The following is a 25,858-nucleotide window of genomic DNA, read 5'->3' on the forward strand; positions in this document are numbered from 1 at the left end:
GGTCCAGCTTCCAGAGGACCGTGTCACAGCCACGTCCTCTGCACAAACTCCTTTGCTGAAGTAAACTCGAAACTAGGATGGGTAAATAAACACCGGCTGCTGGGCGCACCCATTCGCTTCAGCACCTCAGGCTGCAGCTACGGCACATGGGGTGCTTTTGAGCCGAGGGGACGCTGATGCTTTTCCCGTGCAGCGTTCGCTAACAGCAACAGGTAAAGAGCCAGATATATGTCAGCAACAACAAACAATTGGATGGGCCTGATCCAAAATCCCCTGAAAGCAGTGGAAAAACTCCCGCTGACTTTAAAAGGACCCTGTCTGAATAGCAAAGTGAAATGTTGTAGGGAATATTGTACATCCTAGTTTATTTTCTTTACGGAACAGAGTTCCACCTTTTCTACACATGCCATCAAACCTTCCCATGCAGCCACCTTTTTTTTCCCCCTTATCTCTTCCCCCCAGCTTTGAAAAAAGGTTGATATCACCCAATTATTTTTCAGTGCTGTAGCTTGCCCCTTGATCCCACAAAGCAGACCAGAGAGTCCTCCCCTCCTCCAGGAACCTCCGCGGCAGCCCGGCAGTGAGAAGGAGCAGGCCACCAGGCTGCACGGTGAGGAGGGGGTGCTCTTGGCACTCCACACTCGCCACTCCACCCGCTCCACCAGCGTCACAATTGCTTGTCTCCTGCAAGGCTGGAAGGCAGCCCTGCTCCTGGGAAGAGGGCTCGCCTGCCCCTCAGCATCTGCACAGACCTCGTGTTACTTCAGTTTTGCATGACAATCAGGCTTTCTGTTCAGGTTTTTAACAATGCTCTGTATTACAGGACTACAAAGTCATATATCATAGAATCATAGAATCGTTAAGGTTGGAAAAAGACCCTTAAGATCATCGAGTCCAACCGCTAACCTGTCACTGCCAAGTCCACCACTAAACCATATCCTCAAGCACCACGTCCACCCTTCTTTTAAATACCTCCAGGGATGGAGACTCCACCACCTCCCTGGGCAGCCTGTGCCAGGGCCTGACAGCCCTTTCGGTGAAGAAGTTTTTCCTAATATCCAACCTAAACTTCCCCTGGTGCACCTTGAGGCCATTTCCTCTCATCCTATCGCTTGTTCCTTGGGAGAAGAGACCAACCCCCACCTCGATACAACCTCCTTTATGGTCGTTGTAGGGAGCCATAAGCCTCCTCTTCTCCAGACTAAACAAACGCAATTCCCTCAGCCGCTCCTCATAAGGCTTGTTCTCTAGGGCACTTCACGCAATGTTACTTTCTTTACTAAAGGAAAAACTCGAGAGCTCTCACTTTTCAGCTCAATTTTTCCCCTTCTCCAGGATGCAAATGACCAAGGACTTGACAAATCCAGGGATGGCCCTGACATCTGTACCTGCAACGTGGGGATGGAGCTACAGCGCTCGGCAGCAAAGCCGGTGGCAGTGTTATGTGAGGAACTGAACAGATTATCTTCTCCCATCCCAACCTCGGTCTGAGCAGCGAGCTCAGGAGCAGTCAATGGGCTGCCCGTTATCTCCTGCGTTTCAGTCAACGCTAAACACAATCCTAGTGCTTTAAAACATAGAAAGCAACAATAATAGACTATCATAACAGTGTTCTGCTTCACTGGATCTAACCAGACCTGTTCCAGAACAAGCAGTGTAATTTTGCATGGGGATTCTATTACCCAAGGTCATTAAACACTGGGGGAAAAAAATTAAAAAACCAACCACCAAACCACAAACCAATCCTGGGATCATCTACAAAACCCCCACTCTTATAATCTAGGAGTTGCTTTCCCAATTCACGTTAGAAACAAAATAAAATTGTCTTTCTCTCTTTCAAACGGAGAACAGAACCAGACGATTGCCACGCACGCGTGGGCGCACGCTCGTGTGCATACACCTGCACATGCTGCCCGTGTCCCAGAATCACAGGACAGCTAATTCAGCAACGGGACATACGGTGCTGGGCCAACCATGACAAATGCTGCACCGCGAAGGGCAGCCCACTTGACTGGCAGCCATGTGGGAAGCCAAATAACAGGGGAACTATCGTCTTTGGCCTGAATATTGTGATAAACAGAAAATCTAATTAATCAGGACCATTATGCCTGATTTGTGCAAATGTGTGGCTCAGCAGCTACAAATTATATCACCATATTCAATTACTGGAAACAGCACTTCCTGCGTCAAGCAACCTCTGCAGTCTGTAGGGAGATCTCCCAGTTTCAGATGTGCGTTCGTTAATCACTGCTTTAATTTTTTCCACTTGAAAGGGAAGAATAGAATCTGTGCAGAGCAGGAAGTTCAAAAAGTCTTTCAATCTGGAGCGTTACACCATTTGACCGTCTCTGCGACCTCTAAGCTCATAACAAACACACAGAGTAAACAGGCATCTTAAAGATACCTTGATTGATGTGCACAATTAATATGAAAATTTTCTGTTTTCAGCCATTCCATAAAAATGCTAACTAAGTCAAAGCCAAGATGTTTCACCAAGATATACTGATTTTGATGATGTTTGTAACAGAAGGTCTCACAGCTCGAAGGTGGACTCCTAGCCATTTCTTGAGAAACAGCATGAACTGAAAACCTTATCTTCTCCATTTAAAAACTTTGAGATTATTCCAAAGCAGGATGGAAACAAAATTTAACACTTCAAAAGTTGTTCCAAAAATCTGAGGTCATGTTTGGAGGCTGTCCACTAGTATCCAAGTACACCTTCAGTCTACATTATCGGCAGGAATTCATTCAGGATTGTATATACATGCCAGCACAGACGTATGCAAGTGTGTGAAATGGCAGGCCTAACAGAAGCAGCCAAATGGACATCCCTTGAGACTGCTTTATAAAGAATCCTATCATACATCTGGCCAGCAATTGCAGAACATCACTGCCACACAGGTAAAGCGTTAGTGTAAAAGGGCGAACGGACGGGACTGCAAGGTGACACCTCAATACAATCAGTCCTCCAAAAGGTACCGGCAGAATCAGGAAAATCAGCCAGCACAGCGGCACTTTTCCCAAGACCAGAGGGGACACGATGGCAAACACCGTCCCTTGGCAGGCACAAAAGCTTATCCTGGCTGCTAAGCCCCCTGGTGCGTCCTGTTGGAGAAGGCACAATGCTCTCCAAGGCACTAAGGCAGCAGAAACTAGGGGTACAGGCCCCACATGTATCACCATGGAGGCTGAGGGCAGGAATGAAACAGGGTACACTGAAGCCAGCTTTTATCTTGGCCACCTACATACCTGAAAGCCAACCCTGTTAGGCACCTCCACAGTTATTCCTGGGAGTCTGGCATTCCTGCGTGCTGATGTGAGCATCTCTACCCTGAGTCTTGCATTGCATGAGCCTTTGCTCCAACTCAACTTCTCCCTTCTCAGGCTAGCGGAGTCCTCTCCTCCATACCCCAGCACTTCACTGGTGCTCCCAGCACTGGGGCAAGTGAGACAACAAAGGCAGTGGACAAGTGGTTATGGCAAACACTTTGTGAGCTGGAGAGTCTTAGGCCTCTTTCCTCTCTCATACAGTTTGCACTATCTGTAACCCCAGTGATTTATATCAAGTTACTCTTGCATGACAACCGTAATTGGCAGTAGTAGGTCCTCTTGGTTTAAATCCCAGGAGAAAAACTGATTGCCCTTGTCTACTTTGGATTTACCTTCTTCAAACTTCCCAATTTTATATCTGCAGCATTGTCAAGAAGGAAGTGTAGCGCAGATAAGACACTGGCTGCTCCTGTATTACCAAAAGCCACCTTGACCAAGAGTACAGGCAGAAGTGGTTGCAAGGCTGAGAGCTGGCACTCACTTGTGCTTTCACTGTGCTGGCTCTAGAATAGAGATGATGGGTTTTACTTTAGACCACCATATGCTGGGGGAAATAAACAACGCTGCCACTGGCACCCAATGACAGTCACTGATATTTTTTGAAGAAAGGAAAAGGCAGAGGTGTGCAGTGAGTTAGTAGGGTTGATTATTGAGGTTGAAATTATTGAGGCTAAAGTTATATCCACATTTCATAAAAGTTAACTCCCAGAGTGGAATGAGGTTGGCATGCTGGAAATCGGTTCATTGATTGTCCCCTAAACAACATCACTTGCACGCTTAGGCGCTGGGAACACCGAGGGAGATAACCGGAGGAGGGAGTGAAGCGAAGGCTTCATGGCCAAACTCGTCCATAAATCACTGCAGATCTGGGGGCTGGATGGAACCATGGAACCATGCCCGGACATCATGCCCTGTGGGTGAACTTTGCTCATTATAACCTCATTATAATACTAAAATACACACCTCCATCCCAAAGTTACCCGCCTCCAAGGTACAACCACCCCACACTGAGCGTGCGCGCTGAATTTCTCTTAGTCTGTACCTTTAAATGGAAGCGAGGAATTTCTACACCAATCAATTACAAAAGTATGTATGACTGGAGTCACTCAAGCTCCACCTAAACATAAAACAGTATAAAACTGACCCCGAGAGAGAGGGACGTTAGGGAAGATACCATCACGGACTGCTGGGACCAGTCGATGGGCTGAACCTCTCTTCCCCCCACAGGGACACCTATTGGGTAAGACTCGAACACTTGGTTATACCGAGTGATTCCCCGGGAAGTTTAGAGAACAAGCTTGTTATTTTGTGTTTTGTGTTTTAGTGCTTTGCACTTGCACGTGCTTTGCAGGCAGTGTATTTATCACTGGCAATCCAATAAGAACCTGTATTTCTGTCGCTTCAATAAACCCCATTAGTGAATCTGGCCATGAAGAGTTATTGGGCACAACCAGACTAATAGTGTTAGTCCCTCGTGGACTAACGGTGCTGAATTGGGCATCACTCAGAGTCGAAGCCCAGCCACCCCCAGCCTCTCTGATGTCTGAAGACCAGCTGGATTGCAAGGGGGGGGGTATTTTCTGCCAAATTTCTTCACCTATTAACACAACGCTGTCAGGCGAGGCAAGGCAGGACACCGGGAACGAGGAGATAGCCAGAAAGCAGGATGGTTATGCACATTGCATCTTCGTAGCTCCACCCTTCAGCTGCGCAGCGAAATCCCACAGAGGCAGGTGCACGGAGCAGACTCCTTCCTACACACGCTTCTTCAAAAGAGCAGCTACGAAGCCCACCTTGCGCTGAAGTTACCAAAGATTTGCTGGAATAACTTGTTCAGTAAAGTGATAGCGTAACATGATCTTCTTCCAGTCATGACGGCAGGTCGGGACGGCCCTTTCTGGAGCCCCAGCTGACTGCAGTGTGCCGTCACTGATGGTTACACAAATACTTTCTACTACGGACGAGCCCTGGATGGGCTTTTATGTAAGGTACTCTGATATGTGGAAAGACACAGCTGGAATTAGCCTGTCTTGCCAATGGCCGCATATGAGAAGCCCGATTTTCACTCTGATACTCATAGACTGGACTTCCATGATTGGGCCCAGCACTGCCTTAAAATTTGGGGATGGAAAGGCAGAGGCTACAGTAGCCCTGTAAACTGTAGCCCTTAATAGCCTCAGTAGCAGATTTCTTTATGAAGCAAATACTTGTTGTGGCTATATGTCAAAAAAACCCCAAAACTCCAGCAAAAAATCCCATGGAAATATGAGAAACAAAACCACAAGGCCTGCTTTAGGAAACAGCTCAGGACACAAGGCAAGCTGGGAAACTCCATTTTCAATTGACCTCTGAGACAAAAATGAAAGGCTTTAAAAATACGTTACTGCAACCGGCCAGGTCAGAGCCGCAGCATGGAAGGCCTCTGGAGCTGTGTGCCTGTTGTGGGTTAGCCCCAGCCGGCAGCTGAGCGCTGCACAGCTACTTGCCCACTTTCCCCCACCTCCAGCGGGATGGGGAAGGGAATCGAAAGGGCAAAAGAAAACTCATGGGTTGAGGTCAAAACAGTTTAATAAGTAAAAAAAAAAATGAAACAAAGAAAAGCAAAACCAAGAAAAAACAAGCGAAGCAAAAAAAATAACCAGCCCCACACTGCTCACCACCAGCCAACCGATGCCCAGCCAGTCCCTGAGCCACGGCAGCCATGGCAAGCTTTTGCCCCGCAGCTTTTATTGCTGAGCACGTCATCATATGGTGTGGGACATCCCTGGGGTCAGTTGGGGTCACTGTCCCAGCCATGTCCCCCCCAGCTCCCCGCTGGTGGGGTGGGGTGAGGGGCAGGAAAGGCCTTGGCTGTGTGTAAGCCCTGCTCAGCAGGAATGAAAACATCCCTGGGTTATCAACACTGCTTCCAGCACAAATCCAAACCGTAGCCCCGTACTGGCTGTGATGAAGAAAATTAACTCTTTCCCAGCTAAAACCAGTACAATGGCTTTAATGGGGTAATGCACGGTTGGCAGCATCTTTTACACCCTATTATAAACTAACCTTCCCTCACTGCAGGAAATGCTGGGCTAGGAACAGAGCAGATGAATTGACTTACTGGATATTCATCCCTTTTGCTTCCGATATTTGTATTTAGAGCTGGCTGAGATATGCCCGAATGGCTGCTGACAGGTGTGACAGAGCATCTCTGGTTACAGTTAGCAGTTGAGGCACCACCATCAAATGCTGCACAGTGAGTGCCTGTGTCCAGCTGCCCTTCTAAGGATCGCCGTGTCCTACTTCTCTCTCTCTCTCCTTCTTTCAGTCATTTACCTCTCAGGCTGATTTCAGCATCGCTGTTCCACACTTCTCTTCCCTCAAATGGTATCTTGGAATGTATGGCTGATCGCTGTCAGCTGTAATTCCTCCAAACTGTAAATGTGCTTCAGAGAAGAGGAAATACGGTATCTGTGACTCATCTGTACTTCAGGCAAATTCTCTTGTTCAAGGGGAAAATGAAAAGACAGGCCCTGAAAAAAAAAGTAGGAGGCTGGAATAATGAAGTTAAACAGGAAGAGATACTGAATACAGTCAACAGGCTTCAGAAGCAGCAAACGCCTGGTCCGCAGGAAAGCAACAATAGGCTGAGAAATTAATGATTCCAGATGTACTGTATATCCTGCACGCGAGTGGAATAGCAGACCTCAGCATGCAGAAAGGTACGGCCAATTTCGGTTTGCATGAGGACAGGCTTCTGACACACGTACAGCGAGCAGCACCTGGCCCCCACACAGCCCCATGGATGGCCGTGAGAGGCGGGGTGTCAGCAGCTGGCTCGCTACCAGAAACCCTCTCGCCTGGAAACAAGCATGTGGCACTGCGGTTTTTCCTTTCCGTTTCGCTGCTGTCCCTCGTGTTGAGTCACTGAGGTCAGGCACGATGGCTTTAAAGGGCCACGAGCTGTGTGTGTGCAGAGCCAGTGGGACAAACCCTTGTGGTCCTTCCGCTGCTGCTCATGAGTGGGACTTGCAGTCCTATGAGACAATGCCACTGTGCCACCACCTGCCGTGCAGTGACAGCTCATACACGTCGCTGCCTATTCCGGGATGTCCTGAGGACGGCAGCTCTTGCAGCACGCTCACCCGCCGCTCCTGGGCAGCTGCTGGTGGCATCGGGGTGGTCGCTCTGCCAGCTTAGGCAGCATTCAGTACTGCGTTTCGTGAAATACATCAATAATTTTTAAAGTCGGGGTTCAGGTGCACAATTCTACCTGCCGAGGCATAATCACAGAATCACAGAATCACACAGAATCCCAGAATCCCAGGCTGGAAGGGACCTCAGGGACCATCTAGGCCAACCTTTCTGGGAAGAGCCCACCCTAGACAAGACGGCCCAGCACCCTGTCCAGCCGACTCTTGAAGGTGCCCAACGTGGCCGAGCCAACCCCTTCCCTGGGGAGATTATTCCAACGGTGACTGTCCTCACTGTGAAAAATGTCCCCCTCGTGTCCAATCGGAATCTCCCCAAGAGCAACTTGTGTCCATCCCCCTTGTCCTCTCCATGGGACTCCGTGTAAAAAGGGAGTCTCCATCTTCTTTGTAGCTGCCCCTTAAGTACTGGTACATGGGGATGAGATCCCCTCTGAGCCTCCTTTTCTCAAGGCTGAACAAACCCAGCTCTCCCAGCCCATCCTCGTATGGCAGCTGCCCAGTCCTCTGATCATCCTGGTGGCCCTTCTCTGGACCCCTTCCAGCCTGGCCACATCCTTTTTGTACAGCGGGGACCAGAACTGCACACAGTACTCCAGGTGTGGCCTGACAAGTGCTGAGTAGAGTCGGATGATGACTCTTTATCTCTGCTGGCATGAGCAAGAGTGAAGGCAGCCTGATCCCAAATCAATACACTACTTCATGTTTCGGGTCCCAACGTGCACATCTGCAATCCACGTTTTAACATCTCTGCAATGACCTAACGGCACGGCAGCTGCTGCTCGGCTGGAAGTGTTTCCATGGCAGACTGGCTTTGCAACGAAAAAGCATAACAGGTGGTTGCCACGGGCAGCAAAATATTAGCAGCTGCACAACGTCAGCGTAGCGTGTGAACGGCGACGGGTCCAGAAAGGCTGGGTGTTCCCCGGTCGTGCCGCTGACCCCAGTGTTGGATGCTCCACTCGTACGTGCCTCTCCTCACACCGAAAGGTCCAGTGCCTATGATGGCCTTTCACAGAAAAGATAAGGTCAGTAAATACACAGAAGGACCCACATCACTGAGCATTAACAGGCTTATAGGGAAGCCACTGCTTTAATGGATTCATCAGCAATAATATTTTTTCCAGGCAACTAAAAAGGGACTATCCCCAGGGTATCCTGCGGCCATCCCTTTCACTGAATCCCTCGGCAGAAGACTACTGCATTACTCAAATAAAACCGATTTCCTGCAGAGAAAAATTCAAGCCACACACTTCACAACTGCATTTAGATGCAAGTTTTCACTGAGTTTTCACCTAACGGTCATTGTGCTCACTTAAGGTAGAGGCCAGTCTGAGCATCCCGTTCAAATCTTCCCAAATTAGTGCCCAGGCCTGTTTTTTCAATATAAATCCACCTCTGCGTTTTGCACGACCTTTTAAAAAATAATTTTATTTTTTATTTTCCCCTGGGAAAAGCGTGAACGTAATCTCCCACCACCACAAATCATATAGCCAAGTTTTCTAAGTTTGGGGAACTCAGAGAAGGGCTGACACACTGACAGTGTGACGGAGGAGGCTTCCCCTAGGAAACCCCCTGCCTGATCACGGTGTCCTTCATACCACTGCTGGTTACCCACCAAACAGCACCTTTCCTACTGAGTCACTGCTCTGAGCCGGCATGAGGGATTAGGGTACGCACTAGTTTCAGTGCCCGCGGTGCCGTCGCTGCCTCCCTGTGCTCCCAGAGCAGCCTCGCCCAGGGGCAGACCGGCAAAAATAATTTGCAGTTTGGTCCGAAGCCAGGGGAGGTAGTTGCACGACTGTCAGACGATGGGGGATGCGGCTCCGTTTATTCATCAGCTACTTCTCCTTTTTTCCTTTCTTTTTATCTTTTCTCTGTGAGTACCTGGGGGGTGCCTGCAGGTCCCGGCAGCGGGGCTGCCAAGGGGGTGCAGCCAGTGGCGAGGGGTGCAACGGAGGAATAGGGTGCTGGGGCCAGGGCGGGCAGCCCTGGAGACCTCACTGCAAATATTCCCAAAGTATAACAAACAGCAAAATAGACTGTAACCACTGTTTCCAGTTAACAGCTATCAAGGAAGAACATGACAATCATGGTGAGAAAAAACCAAAATAATGAATAAATCCAGGCAGCTGCTGTCTCTCTGGCATCAGCGTCACTGACCGTGTCTGTTCCCGAGGGGCAGATCTGCTGGCAGCTTCATGAAAGCACTGCTCAGGGTGGTGTGCCCAGACCAGGCAGAGGGTATGGTGTAAAGGCAGCAGCTTTCATCAGATGCTGCGAAAAGCCAGACTGCCAGCAGCTACTGGAAGAGGGGGCTGGGGTGATGCCACTTGTGTACCTCGTCCTCTGTGTTTTGCTGGTCAAATTCTCTCAGGCACCTGCTGACACTACCCAGAGTCTGACCTCCAGCTCACACAGCCGTAGCTGCCTCCCCACTTACAGGCACTGCTGCTCTCCCTCTTCTCCGCGGCTTCCTCAGCCCTTGCACCTCTCACTTAATTCAGCCAAATATTCATTGCTAGGGGAAAGCTTAAAGAGGGGCCAGGTGACTTCAAAGAACATGAAGGTGAAAGCTGAGCCACCCAGCCGTGAGTTTTCCTCCATGCATATTTTATGAACTCAGTGTTGGGTCAGCAGTTACAAAAGTAAATCAGGTATTAGGAATTATTAGGAAAAAGATAGAGAATGAAACAGAAAAAAACCCCGTCATTATGTTGATACAGTTTTAGAGGACGAAAGTACTTCTTTTGTACTTTTGGGGAGCCAAAAGACCCAAGGTACTTGAAGATGAGATCAGCTAAGGGTTACTAAGGAGTACCGTGTCACACTCCGGAAAATAACTTGAGAACATCCAGATATTGGAAGAGAGGAGCATGGTATGCTCTTGCCCCAACCTTATTCCTTCCCATACCTCTGCCTAAGGCACTGTCTGAAACCAACTGGTGGGGCAGAGGCACCTGAGGCTGTTCCTGTGCCCATACTTTGGTGCATCAGGCGAGCGCAATGAACGTTCAGTTAATAACCCAGCCGGGACAGGCACTTGCCAGCGGTACGCAGGGACACACGCTTCTGCCGGTGTAAGATGGGGATAAAACACCACATTCTTCTAATTCGCACAAGCAGAAGTGGCGGGGCAGGTTGTGCAGGATTCTGCTCTCACCCCTGGAAATCTGCTGACACTCATGCATTACTCTGCCAGGAGACCAGAAATGAGGCTGGAGGTGCAAGGCATTGGCAGATTAGACCCAGAGGGTTTCTGAGTTACTTGTTCTGCTTCATTCCTACTCTTTCCTGTTTGGCAAATTCATTCCAGTTTTGAAAGGTCAAGAAGTCTTGCAATGTTATGTTTGACTAATTGACCACAGAACTTTGCGTTCAGGTTCCCCAGTTTGGACACAGGCAGGAGCGTCAGGCTGATTTTTGTTAACTGGAACATGTGCAGAACCCGGGGGTTTCCAACACCGCTGCTTTTAGTGGTACAAGTAGCTGGGGAGTGTCAGCCTGGCCTGGCTGCTCTTGAGTAGAAATGCCCTTGTTTCCAGGCTACACTGGTGGCATTTGGGCCTGGTTTGCTAAAAATGATTATTTAAACTCATAGATGGTTCCCCAAAACTTTTCGGCTTCCTGCCGCTTCTTCCAGGGGCCAAATCTTCCTTATTTAGCTCAAAGGATAGTCCCTCGTCTTCTGCCTGGCTGGGGAACGTCAGCCCTGGGAGCCTCCAGGAATGGAGGTTGCATGTGGAAGCCCCTCGCCCTTCCGCCCTTCCTGACCGCTGCTCCCGCAACAAGCCGGCGTGTGTCTCACATTGCACCTGTGCGGCTGCCTTTTCCCCCGTGCGCATTGCCAGGAAGAATGGGTTATAAAAATGCTCATGTCACCAGAATGCCTTCTGGAGAGGTTGTTTGGTTTATGTTTTTGTCTGGAAAAAGAAGAGCCATGCTGAGAGAGGCTTTTTCCTCCTCCTCTCTCATGTTATTTGGTATTTTTGTGAAGTCCTGGTTCCTAGAATTATGTACAAAGATCTCAGCTCTCATTTTAAAAAACACAGTGAGCTGTTATCCTTATAACTATAAAAACTGAAGCTTGTATCTCCAAGCTTCAAAACCAAGTGGGAAATGACATCCTTTACTTCTGATTCTTGAAATCTTACTATCTTGAAGACAAAATGATGATGTAAACAGGCACAGCAAGGGTTCTGGTTATAGCTTTGAATATTTAGAATTGGTAGCGCTGTCGTTGTGATTTCACAAGCACGGGGAATGGAGGACGCTGGAAAATCGTTTCAGACAGCCCGGGGCTGAAAGCAGTACAGTCTCTCCTCCAGCTTATCAGCTGCTAGAAGAGTATCCTCCTGCATGAATGTGCATTCCTCAGCGAACAACATACACTGGACCTGAATATTTTGGTTTGCAAGTTGAACAACAACCAGAATGCGTATTTCGTAACCCATTTCCATCATAGGAGAAAAGAAACATCCCAGAAAATTAGTGAGGAGCAGCCCTTCTACTGAAAAGCTGACACAGGGCATGGGACTAAGCAGGACATCTTGGGTGACTGAATTCAGTCTGACAGGTGCCATTTGTCACTTCCATAAATTGATACGATTATTTTTCACATTATCTGGGTTTCTTTCAGGTCACTTTCTCTGACAGACACCCCCGAATGCCTTTCCTCTGATGGTCTGACAGCTTGCTTGTATGCAGCCTCTCTTTAACTGTGGCTACCTCACAGCTATTTGATCTTGCACCACCTTTGTCCTTTGACCTGCATAAATCTCCTTCTGCAGTGTGTTTGTTTGCAGATAGCAAGCACATGGCTTCTCATCCTTTGTTTTGCTGTCTTTGTCTCTTCCTATCTAACAGACGCTCTTCCCTCCCCTCACTCCTCTCCTCCCTCCCCCTCCCCCTATCTTGCCTTTTTCTTCAGCATGGCTGGCTGGGATTGCATGTGGTGTCTCCCAAGGAGGGGTCTGGGTTTCTTTCTGTGTTGACATCACTATTCTTCTAACATTGTAGTTCTCGGGGTTTTAGAAAGGAAAAAAAAAAGTAATCCCAGTTCACAACACTAAAATATGTGATAGCTCAGCACTTAAATCTGAAGTAGTCAAGCAAAATAAAAGAGAAAAAGATATCATTTAAGATTCCAAATCATCCACCCATAAAAGGATGCCAGGAATCTTTAAAACCTCAGTCCCACCCAAAAGCCAGTGAAGTTTATGGGTAATTGAGCACAGTCTATGTAAACCAGGATAGCATCTGATTTTACACAGTACCTTCCAGAGCTAGAAAGTCTTAAAGTTCTTTAAATAGTATCACTTCCCAGATGGCTGCATTTAGTAGATTACACCTATGATTAGCAATAAGAGGTGAGGAGATGCTTCCTGTAGGGCCTGTCTCCTCAGAGGGACGTTACCCAAGTATGTTGAGATGTGCCTAATACACCTTTGCAGGCCTGGTTCTGAGAAACAAATCCAATTTCCTCTCCTTTCTGCAGAGACTCAAGCCCATTTCCCTCACCTCCTGCAAGAAGGGTGCCCAGCCTGCGGTCTTACGGGCTGTATGATCCACCTCCCGCTCTCCCACTTCACAATAAGGCCAGAAGATGCATCAGATGGGGGAAATGCAGTAAGCATGTGAATGATTCTGTAACCCAGTGATGCAAGTATCTGCTCTGGGGAAAGAGGAAACAGGCAGGCTGGATACTGGATCCTGTATCTTATCCTATGTGCTGGTCAGTATGAAATAGCAAGACATGGAACAGGGGCTAGCTCTGGGTCTCCTCTCCCAGGCACCACAAGAGTGAGACACTGAGAGTTGCAAAGCCTTATGTTCTTCTGTGGATCTGCTTCTAATTCCCCAGAAATAATAAAAAAAAATGGTTCATAATATGCTGTTCCTCCTGCCCTCTGTTTCCCTGTCAAATATAAGAGGAGAGGACTGTTTACTCCTAGCATCGTTTTGGGTAGACCAGCAGCATGGTACGCCTACGCACTGATCTGCAAGGCAGAAGCTTCTGAGAAGATATGCCTGCCTTTATGGGCGATTCATGCAGCCTCATTAATGTATTTTGGCTTGCAATGGATGGCAAATCAGGCAGAAAAAAACCCCAAACCCCACAGACTAATTACAGGCAGTAATGCTCAGCTATGGTAAATGAGCCTAGGCTCATTGAGTTTAGTTAAAGCACACCGCTTCACATCAGTACAGATGTGACCTTTGAGACTGAAACAATCCTAGATTCTTCTCCTTTTATTACAAACTTACTGGAATCTCTGCGACTTCACTCTGACAACAGTGCCTCTGCCCCGCCAGTAATAGCTCATCAGCCAGCAATACAGCGATTCCCATCAATCAGCTTTCAAGAGGAACAGAAAGGAACCACCACGTGTGACTTTGGGCATTTGGTGACCATCAACCCACTTAATTCAAAATCGCTGGGTTTACTGGGTTGCACATCACAGATACCCCAAATGTGCGTGCAGGTCTGTGCGAAAGGATGTTCTAGGCAATCAGTAAAACTCACGCTGGAGAGCATCTGAATAAGCCTAAGAGAAGGATTACAGTGTGCAATTCCCAGAAGGCTTTAATATATTTATACGTGGGATGAAGAGATCATTTGTATTTTATTTGCTTATAAAGCAACCTTAGACATCTGCTTGAATAGGAAATTTGGGTAACGCAGACCCTGAGTATTTATGAGCGCAATTATTTGTAGAGCGTTCATCACTGTTTTGTGGGAAATCAAGGATAAGCAGAAGCCATATAATACTTTTTTTCCTGTAGCACTGAGCGTTAAACAATCCTTTGATAGCGGAAGTCTTCCATTTGGATAAAACAAACATGTTCCCCTTGTTCAAGTGGTGACTTTCCTGCCAATCAGTAAAGGCCCAATGCTGCCTACGTAGGCGGGACTGCCCAACGCAACAGATACACAGAGACTTACCGAGTCTTACACGGGGAAGTCTGCATGAGGATGTATTTGAGACAGCACTGATGGTGCTATGCCAAGCCATTGCTGCCCAGCTTCAGGCATGGGACCATGTTAGATTCCCTCTGGCCCAAAGTGGGAGAATTTCCGCCCTTTCTCCCCAGGGGGAAGCTTGGAAATGCGCAGTGCAGCACAGAGCGGTTCTGTGTCTCCTTTCACAGCACTGAGCCTGGGGAGTTCCTCCGCACCAGCTCCCGGCAGCCCGCCCTGGAAGGTGGCTACGTGGTGCAAACCCATGGTAACTCCTGAAAGACTACACGGTGCAGAACACAAAGGAACAAATGGAAAACTGCAACCTGCCAAGGAGGAAACGAGGACTTGCTCTTCTAGCAAACACATGCTTCTTGACAAAGGTTGGATTGTGGAGATCCTGCGTATCTTTTCAATGCAGACAAGATTGCTTTTCAAAGGTTCATCTGAAAATTCAGACAGACTAAACTGCGTGGTCCTAAACAGGCCTGGTCAGTTTTCTGAAATTTGGTTGTCCTGATAAAAGGCGAAAAAATAGACTTAAACAAGCAAGAATAAAATCCTTTTTTTTTTTTTTTTCCCTAGATGAAGTTGTATTTGCCAGCATCAGGAACAGTCACTTCTGTATTCCTAATTCAGCACTGATATCTCATGACAAGAAGTGCTGTTAGTACTTCTCTTCCTGCTCCAATATACAGGCCTGTTAAGTGATTTTCCAACAGCCCTTATTTCAAATCATTTGCTCCAACAAGCCAGCTCTTTCCACCTGCGCATTCAGTTAGCTGTCCTTAGATTTGCATATTACCATCCCTCTTTCCAGTACAGAAAGTTTTTCCTGTAGACAAGGAAGAGTGAAGATCACCTCTGTCTTGAAAAAGTGATGGAAAAATGCATTAAAATTTGCACAACTGTCACCAAATTTCAATTCCCAGGGGGAAAAAAAGCAAGTTAAAAAAAAAAAATCTATTGTATTTGTTGAATGGAAAATGGAAATGAGTAGCAGAGAGAATGGATTTGTTAAAAAAAAATTCACATCACGCCAATAGAATTTCCTTCCTATAATGGCTTTCAGGGTTTGTAGCTAGAAGAGATGCAGTAGGAATCACGTATCTTTATTTTGTTACGCTCCTGCCCATGGTTCACGTGACATCTTTCATAAGCAAGCTCGGGTGTTGACGAAACTAGTATGGACTGTGTGCAAACCCACAGGGAGCTACTCTCAGTGACTGCATCCCCTGGTTCACGACAGGAGTGGAAAGAGATACTGAGCGAGGTTTTGTAGGCATCTATCTTGGATCTAGTCCTGCTTACTGATTTCACTGACCTGAAGAGAGGAGCTGACTACCTCTGCAGAGGATATGGCCCTGGAAGAGACCACAAGTAAGACAGGATTAGAATTCAAGATGATTTTAGGTGTCGTCCAAGACTTTATAGACAGGGCTGTCGTCTGCAGGACATACAAAGTCACCTCTCTGCTCTGCCTGGCATTTGTTAGGTCCCTGCAACTGGTTTCTACAGAAGCAAGAATGACTCAAGTTAAAGAAGACTTCAAAGAAGTTTTTAAGAGTAAAAGGTCTGAAATAGATTGCCATCTCTTTACTTGGACATCTTTAGGAAGAGATCAGACAAATATTTAAGAAATGACTTAGAGACGGTCCTGCTGTGGGACAGATGGATGAACGAGAGCAGCTCTTTAAGTCACATGCCACATTTCTTTTTCTCTTTCAGCTTTTCTCCTTGGTGCCCACATTCTCCCTCCTTGGGAACAACAGAACCCAGAAATGTTATTTGATTGCCTTATTTCTAAATACAGTGCAATTTCAGTACCCACACACAAATGAAGTGGTATTTCACGTTACCAAATTGTCAGATTCCTGTCTTGGTTTTTAACCTCAATACCTCATCTAAATTAGATGAAAATTAGGTCACTTGATTGGTCTGGCCCCAGTTTATAATGGGTTTTCTGTATTAGTTGTCAAGAGTATTAAGTGTATACAAACACAGAATGCCATGACACAGTACCTACACGTTACCCACCCACCCACCCATCATTTTGAAGCTGCATTGACCTTTATGGATCTTCATGCTGACCTTGCAGCTTTTAACATGATGCCTGGTTTCCTTTTTCATGAAGCCTCTTCTAAGGGAGCCTTTGAGCCTTTGGAAGGCAGCTTTTTTTAATTTTTTTTTTTTCATTTTACATGCTTCATGATACCAAATACATCTTCACAGCAAGTTCTTGGGGAAAAGCAGAAAGTCAGAGGCAGAACTCCCTTTGATAATTCACCATGCCCTGTTTTTGTTAAACACAGTCAGATGCTGAAGGAGCAGGTTTCCAGGTTCAAGGTGACAGGTCAACTCTATCTGCTATGTTCAGCTTCTCTCTTTATCAACTCTTGGCTGAGAGACTGGGGGGTGAAAGATGATATGATAAGCAGCGTAAAAGAAAGATCAGCCACAACATAGGTGAGACTCTCGGCCTCTGAATAGATATGGAAGATTCACTGAGGAAAAATAGTTTGCTGAGCAAGGCCAGGGAAGTTACGGAGGCAAGGTGTCAAATAAGTTCAATGCCTAAGAATTGATCTGATAGAAGGAGTTCAACCAGTCAGAAAAAGTGCATCAAACCCGACCAGCAAGTCAACCTTACAGTCCTGTAGCTTTTGGAGCACCAGAATGCTCCACTCAGGAGAAAAGGGCCTAGTCGCAACTCTGTAGGAGAAGTATAGAAACCCCACAGAAGCTAACAATAGATACCCTAATTCTCCATCTAGATCCGAGTTCTCAGTCCTCCAAAGAACAAGCTATTTAAACCCAGTGATTTGCATTAGCCCATTACCTGCAAAAAGACTCAAGGTATGAGCCCAAACTGAAGACTAAGGCAAGATTCGTGACTATTAGCCTAGCTTTGCACTATGGTCATTTCTAGCAAGTGCTTATATTACCGTCTGCTTGTCATAAGTTTCACCATGGGTTCTGTAGACCAGCTACTCCGTTCTCTATGAGGCTACTTGGTACTACTCACTGTGCAAGGCTACACAAGGCACCCAAACGGTCTGTAAAATAACAGGCTCTCTCCATAAGCACCTGGCAGCTGAACACATCGCTCACGCGTGTCTCTGGGAAAACTCGCAGCATCTGGGCTTCCTGCCTGAGGAATAAGATCCATTAGCAGAACTCTCCGTAGGGAACTCCCACGGTCCGGTATTATTTCACTGGAGATAGATGTTGCAGTGGTCCTTGGTACAGGAACATTAACTTCAGCCCAGGTTATGTTGTTCCAGGTCTCGTTTTTGCACTGATGTTTCAGTAATGTTTCACTCTGTTGCACACAATGAGCAGAAAACACCCTGACTCAATAACCTTAAGTACCAGCTGATTTCACAAACAATCCTACCACCTTCAGTGACGAAGAAGCAGCAGGCCCTTAATTCTGGCGAGTACCTAGCGCGGTCCCTCTGAATCTGCATCTGGGAGTGCCACACTTTCCCCATTAATAGTGCATTTAGGGAACCTAGATGATTAATTGAGCTGAGTAGCTGAGACGGCTGGTTTCTGACATCAGAAAGAAGCCTCCCCCCCCAGCTTTTTCCTCTGACGTTTGTGCAGGTAGGACTTTTTTATTAACATAAATTTGAAAATAAGTAGAAACTGTGAATGATTATTTTTGCATTACACAAAGGAAAACGTTTCCTCTCTGGGAGGGTAGCATGGCACAGGAACAAGCTACCTGAAGGGCTCCATCCTCGGAGGTTTTTCAAGACCTGATCTAAACAAAGTCATGGCCGAGCTGACTTAGTGCTGGTCGCAGCACTGCTCGGAGTGGGAGGCTGGACGTGAAGGTGACATCTAGCGGTCCCTACCACCCAACATTTCCGTGACTCTGTGACTTCTATCCAAAAGGATCAACTTAATTCTGTCAGATATGCAGCAAACATGCAACATAATGCAGCTTGATTTTTGCTTCCTTCAGATATACATACATTTTCAGCAGTTTCTCAATTATAAAAGTCAATTTCACAGTCAGTAAATGGTTCATTTATTGATTCTCATCTACTAAATCCAAGCAGCTCCACAAACAACAATATTCTGGTGACGTACTGAGGGCTAAAAGAAATTACTCACATTTACAGGGAGAAAAAGCACAAAGCCACAAATTGACAGCCTCTCCTCAATACTGGAGCTATAATTTCAATTGTCAAAAACCTTTGACGTGCCTTGTAGATTAAATATTTAGGAGAGCCGTGCTTCTGTTTAAAAGCTGAGATGAAAGGACTTTCACCCATTTTGAACTGCAATTTCAGCAAAATCTTTAGGTTGCAATATTTATTCTATTTCTCTAAGGTTTGAGTTACTCAGGCTGCCAAAGAGCTCTGTCTTAGCAGAAGCCGATCTCTGGTGGAATTCCGCACGTACACTCGACACTTAAATAGAAAGGAGTGAGACTTAAAAGTATAATTAACTAAAAGCCCATATCAGGACCTTAACTTGTAAAAGAATGCTTGCAACACGAAACACAGGCTTGAGCTGCACTCATTGCAAAACCAAGCCCTGAATGCTTTCAGCCCCTGGGATTAAGGTCCTGGTGGTTCTTCAAGAGCAATGCAAAGGACAAGAAACAGATGACTCCTCCTGGCTGGGTTTTCATCTCTGCAGAGAGAATCTGCACAGCAGACAGCTAGGTTATGGCCTGCACCATGGAGTACCAGAACACATCTCCTTACAGCCTCAGTTCCAGTCAAAAGCTACCGTGAACAGTTAGATTCGTACAGATGTCCCGCTTGTTTTCACCGTTCCTCTCCACCATAGAAGGGCCTTCTGGGGAAATAGTCTGTGCACCCTGCACCACCTAAATCCCTGGCTGGTCAAAGGCACCAGAGCTGTTCCCACGGGCCATGGTTTAAAACAGCCTCCAGGCTCAACACAGGTTCAGCCTAAGGGACCTGCAGGTATCGGAGGGAACTGGGCATATTTACACACAAAGCCAGAATCGTTTGTGCTGGATATCAAAATTAACTACCATCCATCCTGGTGAGACCCCACCTGGAGTGCTGCATCCAGCGCTGGAGCCCTCGGCACAGGAAAGACATGGGCCTGCTGGAGAGGGTCATCAGAGGGCTGGAGCCCCTCTGCTGTGAGGCCGGGCTGGGAGAGCTGGGGTTGTTCAGCCTGGAGAAGAGAAGGCTCCAGGGAGACCTTATTGCGGCCTTTCAGTGCTTAAAGGGGGCTGATAAGAAAGATGGGGACAAACTTTTTAGCAGGTCCTGTTGCACCAGGACAAGGGGTGATGGTTTAAAACTAAAAGAGGGTAGATCTAGACTAGATCTAAGGAAGACATTTTTACAGTGAGGTGAAACACTGGCACAGGTTTCCCAGAGAGGTGGTCGACACCCCATCCCTGGAAACATTCAAGGCCAGGTTGGAAGGGCTCTGAGCAACCTGATCGAGTTGCAGATGTCCCTGCTCACTGCAGGGGGCTGGACTAGATGGCCTCTAAAGGTCCCTTCCAGCCCAAACCACTCCATGATTCTATGATTCTATAATTTTGCATGTTTATTGAAAGTCTCATCATCCATGTTCTGGTCCTTCAATAGAGTGCTGTGAATATGTGCCTTCTGACTCTGATCATTAAAAGATGTGAAGAGTTTGATCATTTAAGGGTTTGATAATCAGCAAAACAGGTCACTATTTTCTCTGCCACTCTCTAATTGCTGCAGGAAACTCCCTGGTGCGTCTTCTCCATGTGATGTGGTTTCACTCCCTAATTTTCTTCTCCTCCCTTGCAGAGCAGAGATCTCACAATGAAAAGAGACTGAGATTTTCTCTAGTGTACTCTGGATTTCTTTGTATTGGTCTGTTTAAGAAAAACACAGTCACTTAAAAAGCTATCTCCGGAAAAAAATGTTTAAGATAAAACTTAATTAAGTTAGTCTTTAACGTGAATAATTAAAACTACTATACTTCCAGAGGGCTGCCATGGAAGAATCTATATTTAGCATAATTTTTTGTAATTTCTGACACTTAAGTATATTGAATTTTTTTTTAAAGTAGCCACAGACATATTTAGTCCACTGTGGTGCGCTTGTTGGCCTCAGGGAATGGGGCAAACAGAATGGAAATGCCTTTTCTCACCGAGAGCCTATTAAAGTCAGCAGTCTGTTAGGAGCTAGATGTTACTTCTAGATTTCCTGCCCACTGCTCCGACAGTTTTTCCTACACATTTCTCCAGAGTTGCCCTACAATGCTCGGAAGTCTTTAGCCTCCTGCTTAATCTGAATTCACCAAGCTTTAACTCTCTCATGTGGGAAAGCCAAGGGCATCCTTCCACTGGCGTATGAAGGACTGAAGGTACTGTTGCCAAAGTCAACAGTCTTCCAGTGGTTGCAGTGGATCCTGGAACAGACTCAGTGAGTGACTCTTAATAGGAAAAAAACCAAGGGTGATTTTCCAGAGATATAACCCAGGCTGAAACTACCTGTATACAGTGACTATTCCCATGCTGCTGCTAAATGACTAAGGAACCAGCAGTAACAGACTGTCACTTTTCACCTTCAGGTCCCCACTATGTGCTCACTATACCATGGGGGGGGAGTGAACGATAGTCCTCACCATCCTGAAGTTACAGAAAGGCTTCTGTGAAAGGGGTGGAGGGACCCAGATCAGCCATCTCAGCACTTCTGCAGAGGAGGGAGCACTTTGGTGGGACTGTATCAGTTCACGAGAAATAAATATGCAAGCAAGAATGCAAGTGACATAGTAATTAATCTTGCTTCAGATGATAAACAAGAGGTGGAGTTGTATGTGTCCTCTTTGCCTAAATACTCTTTGCTTCCTTGTTCAAGGGTCACATAAGAACAGAAAAAATGAAGAGGAGTTTCCAAACAAGTATGGGATAGGAGTTTTGCAACCTTCATGCGCATACTGGAGCAGTTTCCATAAAGATCAGGGCAAGATTAGAAATACACAGAGGAGTTGCTAATCTCCCTAAAGCGGACAGGAAACGTGAAGCTTGTTCAGAGCAGCAACCGTCAAGGCATCCCCAGCCGGACGCCAGTACCTGTTTCCAGGGAGGTCTATCATAGCTCCATAATTTCAAAGTACAGGAAGCCACTTGAAAAGGTAATTTGATTTCATTGAATGCAAGGCGAGGCAGACTAATGGCCTGCGGTTGGAGAGACGTGTGTGGGAGAAGGCAGGGCTGCGGATGGGAGGAAAACGGTCAGGGATGACTGGTAGAGAAACAGTGTCCTGGGTGGCTGCGTGATTTACCGATACTGGGATAAGGGAAGGACTCTGTTGCTCAGGCCTGGGGGAGGCTCGCTGTCATCCTAGAGGAAGGTTATGGAGCTTCCCCCTATTTTGTGTCACAGAAAAGGCCAGGTAAAGCAGGTGATCACCTGCCCCAGGCACTTGGTGATATCTACTGGGAGAGGGCAGAAGTTTTATCGTCAAAATTTACCGCAGGAAAGAAAACAACCACAAAATTGCCTATTCTGATTAGTTCCAATATATCTTCTTTTCTGGGTATAACAACCCCTTTCTCTCATGCCGTACTGCACACCAGTCTGCACAGAACAGCCTTTTTTTTGTGTGTCACTCTCAAGAGCCCCCTGCTTCCACTTCTGCAGCTTGGTAGCTCCTGCTCCTCTACGGGGTTAGAGTACATTCAGTGACAGAGCGCAGAAATGAGGGGCAGCAAGGCTTACAGAGCAAGAGACTCATGCTAGCTTTTCCTTTTATCTGCCGTAGATATTTACATCCCTGACAAGTGGGTGGTAAATAGCTGGTGAATATTCCTCTTATGCCAGTCTCCAGCCTTGGGTTCAGCCAATGGACAAATGAAAGGTGGAAGGCACTGGAGAGTGAGGAGCTCCGCACCGCGGGGTGCCTACACCGATATGCCTTTAAGCAACCCTGATCCCTGGGGCCAAGCCTCGTTCTCCTTCCCCTTGTACTTCCACAAGGAGATAAATTCATCAAAAGCCTTTGTGATAGCCTTTCAAAAGCAGGGGCTTCCTGGCTGAGCATTAGAGACCTTTTTTTTGGTGCTAGCTTGTTAATGGACATTAATAACACGCGCAGCCACCTCTGAAGCAGAAAGAAAAGGTGAAGGCACATGGTTTGGGTTGCTGACAGAGCCCCAGCCTCCCAGCCCACATCATGGGTGTGTGCAAGGAATTGCTGATGCATGCTCACGTGAACGACCAGTATGCAGTCAAGCAGTTTCCAGTGAAATGACTCTTAGGACTTCAGAGCCGATGCCACACAAAAGTCTATTGTTCGTAGGCAGGATCCGCCTCCCTACCCTTTCATTATAAGAGCACAGAACACAACAGTGGCGTGTTTATCTTAGCAGGGTGTTAAGTCCTACTGAGTCACAGACTGCTGGTTTAGGATTAGAAATGGCTTTAGCCCAGCTACTCTAGAACATCCAAAATGCAGGGCAAGGCACAGGTACAACATCGGTGCTTGGACAACAGTTTTAAGACGGTAAAATATGAATAGGCTGAGTCTGAACGAGATGAAAGCACTTTTTTTTCACAGAGAATGAATGCAAGACAGCTCTGGTGGAGAAACCGGGGGTTGTTCACGGGTAGCTGTCAGCCTGGAGAGGCTGATCTCCTTAGCTGTCCTCTGCAGAGAGGTCGGCTGCTACACAGGGCAGGGGCTTACCTTCAGAATGCCTGAATCTCTCCCTAGGCCAGAATTAGTATCTGTGAACACCCTCATAGACGTGTTCACACATTGAAAGTTCCAGCCGAGAGAGATTAAAATCTCAGGAGGCAAGTAACATCTGTTAAGTCCAACACTGAAAGGAACTGTTTCTCTGGCGCATAAAAATTTATAGAGTGGGCCCGGACCGGCATCACATCATCCTATCCTAAACTGAGTCCTGCCTTCACTATAGAGACAACATTGGTTATTTGGACAGCTGGATTCAGCAGAGCAGACAAGCGTCCTGCGGGGAAAGTCTCCTACGCGGTCCTACTGACAGAAAAGTCGCAACTTCATTCAAGCCTATGGTCTGCACCCTCTGCTCCTTTTCCGTTTGGTCCCCCTGCTGCCATGAGCTGGCTCTCAGCCCAGTCTCAGCTCAGTCCCTCCTCCTTTTCCTTAAGGGATAGGTGGTGGAGCTGGAAAAGCGCCTCACGAGATATCAAGAGCAGTGTTGAGGGAGGAGGGAGAGGGACCTTACGGACCGCAAGGCTAAAAGTAGTGCAACGACCTACAAGACAGGAACACAACCGGCACTTTCCAGGTGACTCCCTTAGAGAAGCAAACAGTCTGACTGCACACAGGAGGTGAGGTGAGGAGGGAGAAGGAGAGAGGTGAAGGCAGGGTCATGGCTAGGGAACAGCAAAGCAGTACGGAAGGACGACATACATCGAGGGCATAAAGGAAGATGGATATAGACAGTTTGGTGCCTCCAGAGAAAGACAGAGGACGTCAGCAGGTAGCATTCAGACAGAAGTGGCATACTGATGTCTATGCAGCCATGCGTGTAGGGGGGTCTTGGGAGAACAAATGAAAGGACAGTATCAGTGGATACATGTCATGGTGGAAAAGGAGCAGTGTTTGAAAGGACAGAAGGGAAATGCAGGAAATTTGGAAATGAGAGCTGAAATGCTGGAGGAGGAGGAGATGTTTAGACCTTTAGAGGTGCACAGGAGCAACTCACACTGCTGGAGCCCTTGGCACAACAAAAACTACCTTTCTCTGACTTTGTGAGTAAAATGAGTTCACTGACTGGCAAATCCCTTCCCACCCCCTTCCCAGGAGAAAACAGCTTTTACTGCTTGGTCTGTTCAGCTCAGTATTATGGATCTCACATCCAAGTTCTGACTCTCTGAACAGCCTGTATTTTCTAAGGCCACCAACTACAAGTAAGTACACCTCAGCCCTTTCAGCTCCCACCAGCACTCACCAGCACGGCATCGGTATAACCTCACAAACACCAGGAGGAACTAGATGCAGTGTGACCCTTGCGGAGTTGAGCAGAGCCCTGAGGAAACGGGGCTTACCCCCACTAAGACAAACTCCTAAAATCACAAACCCCCTGTGAGGAATGGCCGGACTTCGCAAGGCATGTGCGTCACATTTGGTCATTCCTGCCTCAACCCCAAAATCAGCAGGGCACCGACAGTGGTGAAGGAGGAGGGGAAGAACAGAGCAGCATGGACAGGCTTTCCCAGCAAGAAAGGAAACACTGTGTAGGCAGCCTGGACTAAGCAGCTCTGAATTTTAATCAGCCCTCTTTTTTTTTTTTTCTGAAGGGGCACATGAAAGTGCAGAAGTCAGACATTGGCCTGGCAGGTGGGAACACTGCCGGAATGTCAGGCCAGCCTGATTTCCTGGGAGAACAGGGCTTTGGAAAAAAAGAGTGGCTGCAGTAGGGTTAGACCTGCCTGGGCATCTCCTAGGAATCAGCCATGCTTTCCTACGCCAGCTGCAAACTGTGAAAGATTTTTCATATCTGGATGATTTAACGTTGCTCATCGCATCAGCCTTATGTTTTGCAGGTACCCTGCTTTCTGGAGAAGTAATTTATTTCCTCAGGACACTCAGACTGCAATAAGCCATCATCTCCTGTGTGACAGCCCTAGATGAGCATTTGGGGTGGTGGTAGCTTACTCACAGGAGGCTCCTGACTGCCCTGCAGCAGTCTCTGGAAAGACAGTTCAGGGCTTATGTGTCCAAGAGGATGGATTAAATAGCAGCAGCAATAGGACCATGCATTCTGCTGGCTTTGCCACGGTTAAGAGCTCCAGCACAAGCCAGTATACAAGGGCTTTGTAGTACTGCTACACCTCAGGATAACGGTCCTGATGTTCCCACCTTGTACATCTGCAAAGCCTTCACCATGGAAAAAGGGCAGGAATCAGCTTCATTTCTCCAGGTGAGAATATGCAGACACTGTCTCCACTCTCCCCTCTCCCCGTCCTTGTGTTTGGAGGCATCCATGGGCAAGCGCCTGTCCTCTGCAACTCCCGCTCGGTGTCAGCTCCTCGGAGACCAGTGCCAGTTAGGGCCAGCCCTGGGAACAGCTCTTGCAACGCTTGCCCTTATTATGTGGCTGGCCAAACCACTGGGCATAGAAAAACACTCATCCTTTCTACAGAGAGTCTCAGGGGATACTGTGTACCACCACGAAGCTAATAAATTAAAAGCCTCCTAAGGCAGCAAATCCTCTGGTGGGTATTCTGGGCGTTGGGTTTTTCATTTTGCTGTTGTTGTTAAAATAACTGCCTAAATAATACATGTAACCAGCAAAAAGTAAACAGGGAAATTATAATTATGAAGCACAAAACGCCCCAAAGATTAGCCTCTGGTGTTATAATCTTTTAAGCAAAAGCTGCCCTCATTTACCCTGAGAAAA

At 47.2% G+C, this 25,858-nt stretch overlaps 1 long non-coding RNA gene across 1 annotated transcript in view; it reads right to left on the reverse strand.

The window, feature by feature from the left end:
• The window catches only part of LOC142055550 (uncharacterized), a 98,898-nt gene that overhangs the window by 46,979 nt on the left and 26,061 nt on the right, over positions 1-25,858 (reverse strand). Inside the window, exons 4-5 of the long non-coding RNA XR_012659978.1 lie at positions 17,507-17,632; positions 6,431-8,529 (exon numbers count right to left, since the gene is read on the reverse strand). This is a non-coding gene — a long non-coding RNA (uncharacterized LOC142055550). The remainder of the gene's footprint in view (positions 1-6,430; positions 8,530-17,506; positions 17,633-25,858) is intronic.

This window comes from Phalacrocorax aristotelis, chromosome 3, assembly GCF_949628215.1.
Source record: "Phalacrocorax aristotelis chromosome 3, bGulAri2.1, whole genome shotgun sequence".
Classification (NCBI taxonomy): domain Eukaryota; kingdom Metazoa; phylum Chordata; class Aves; order Suliformes; family Phalacrocoracidae; genus Phalacrocorax; species Phalacrocorax aristotelis.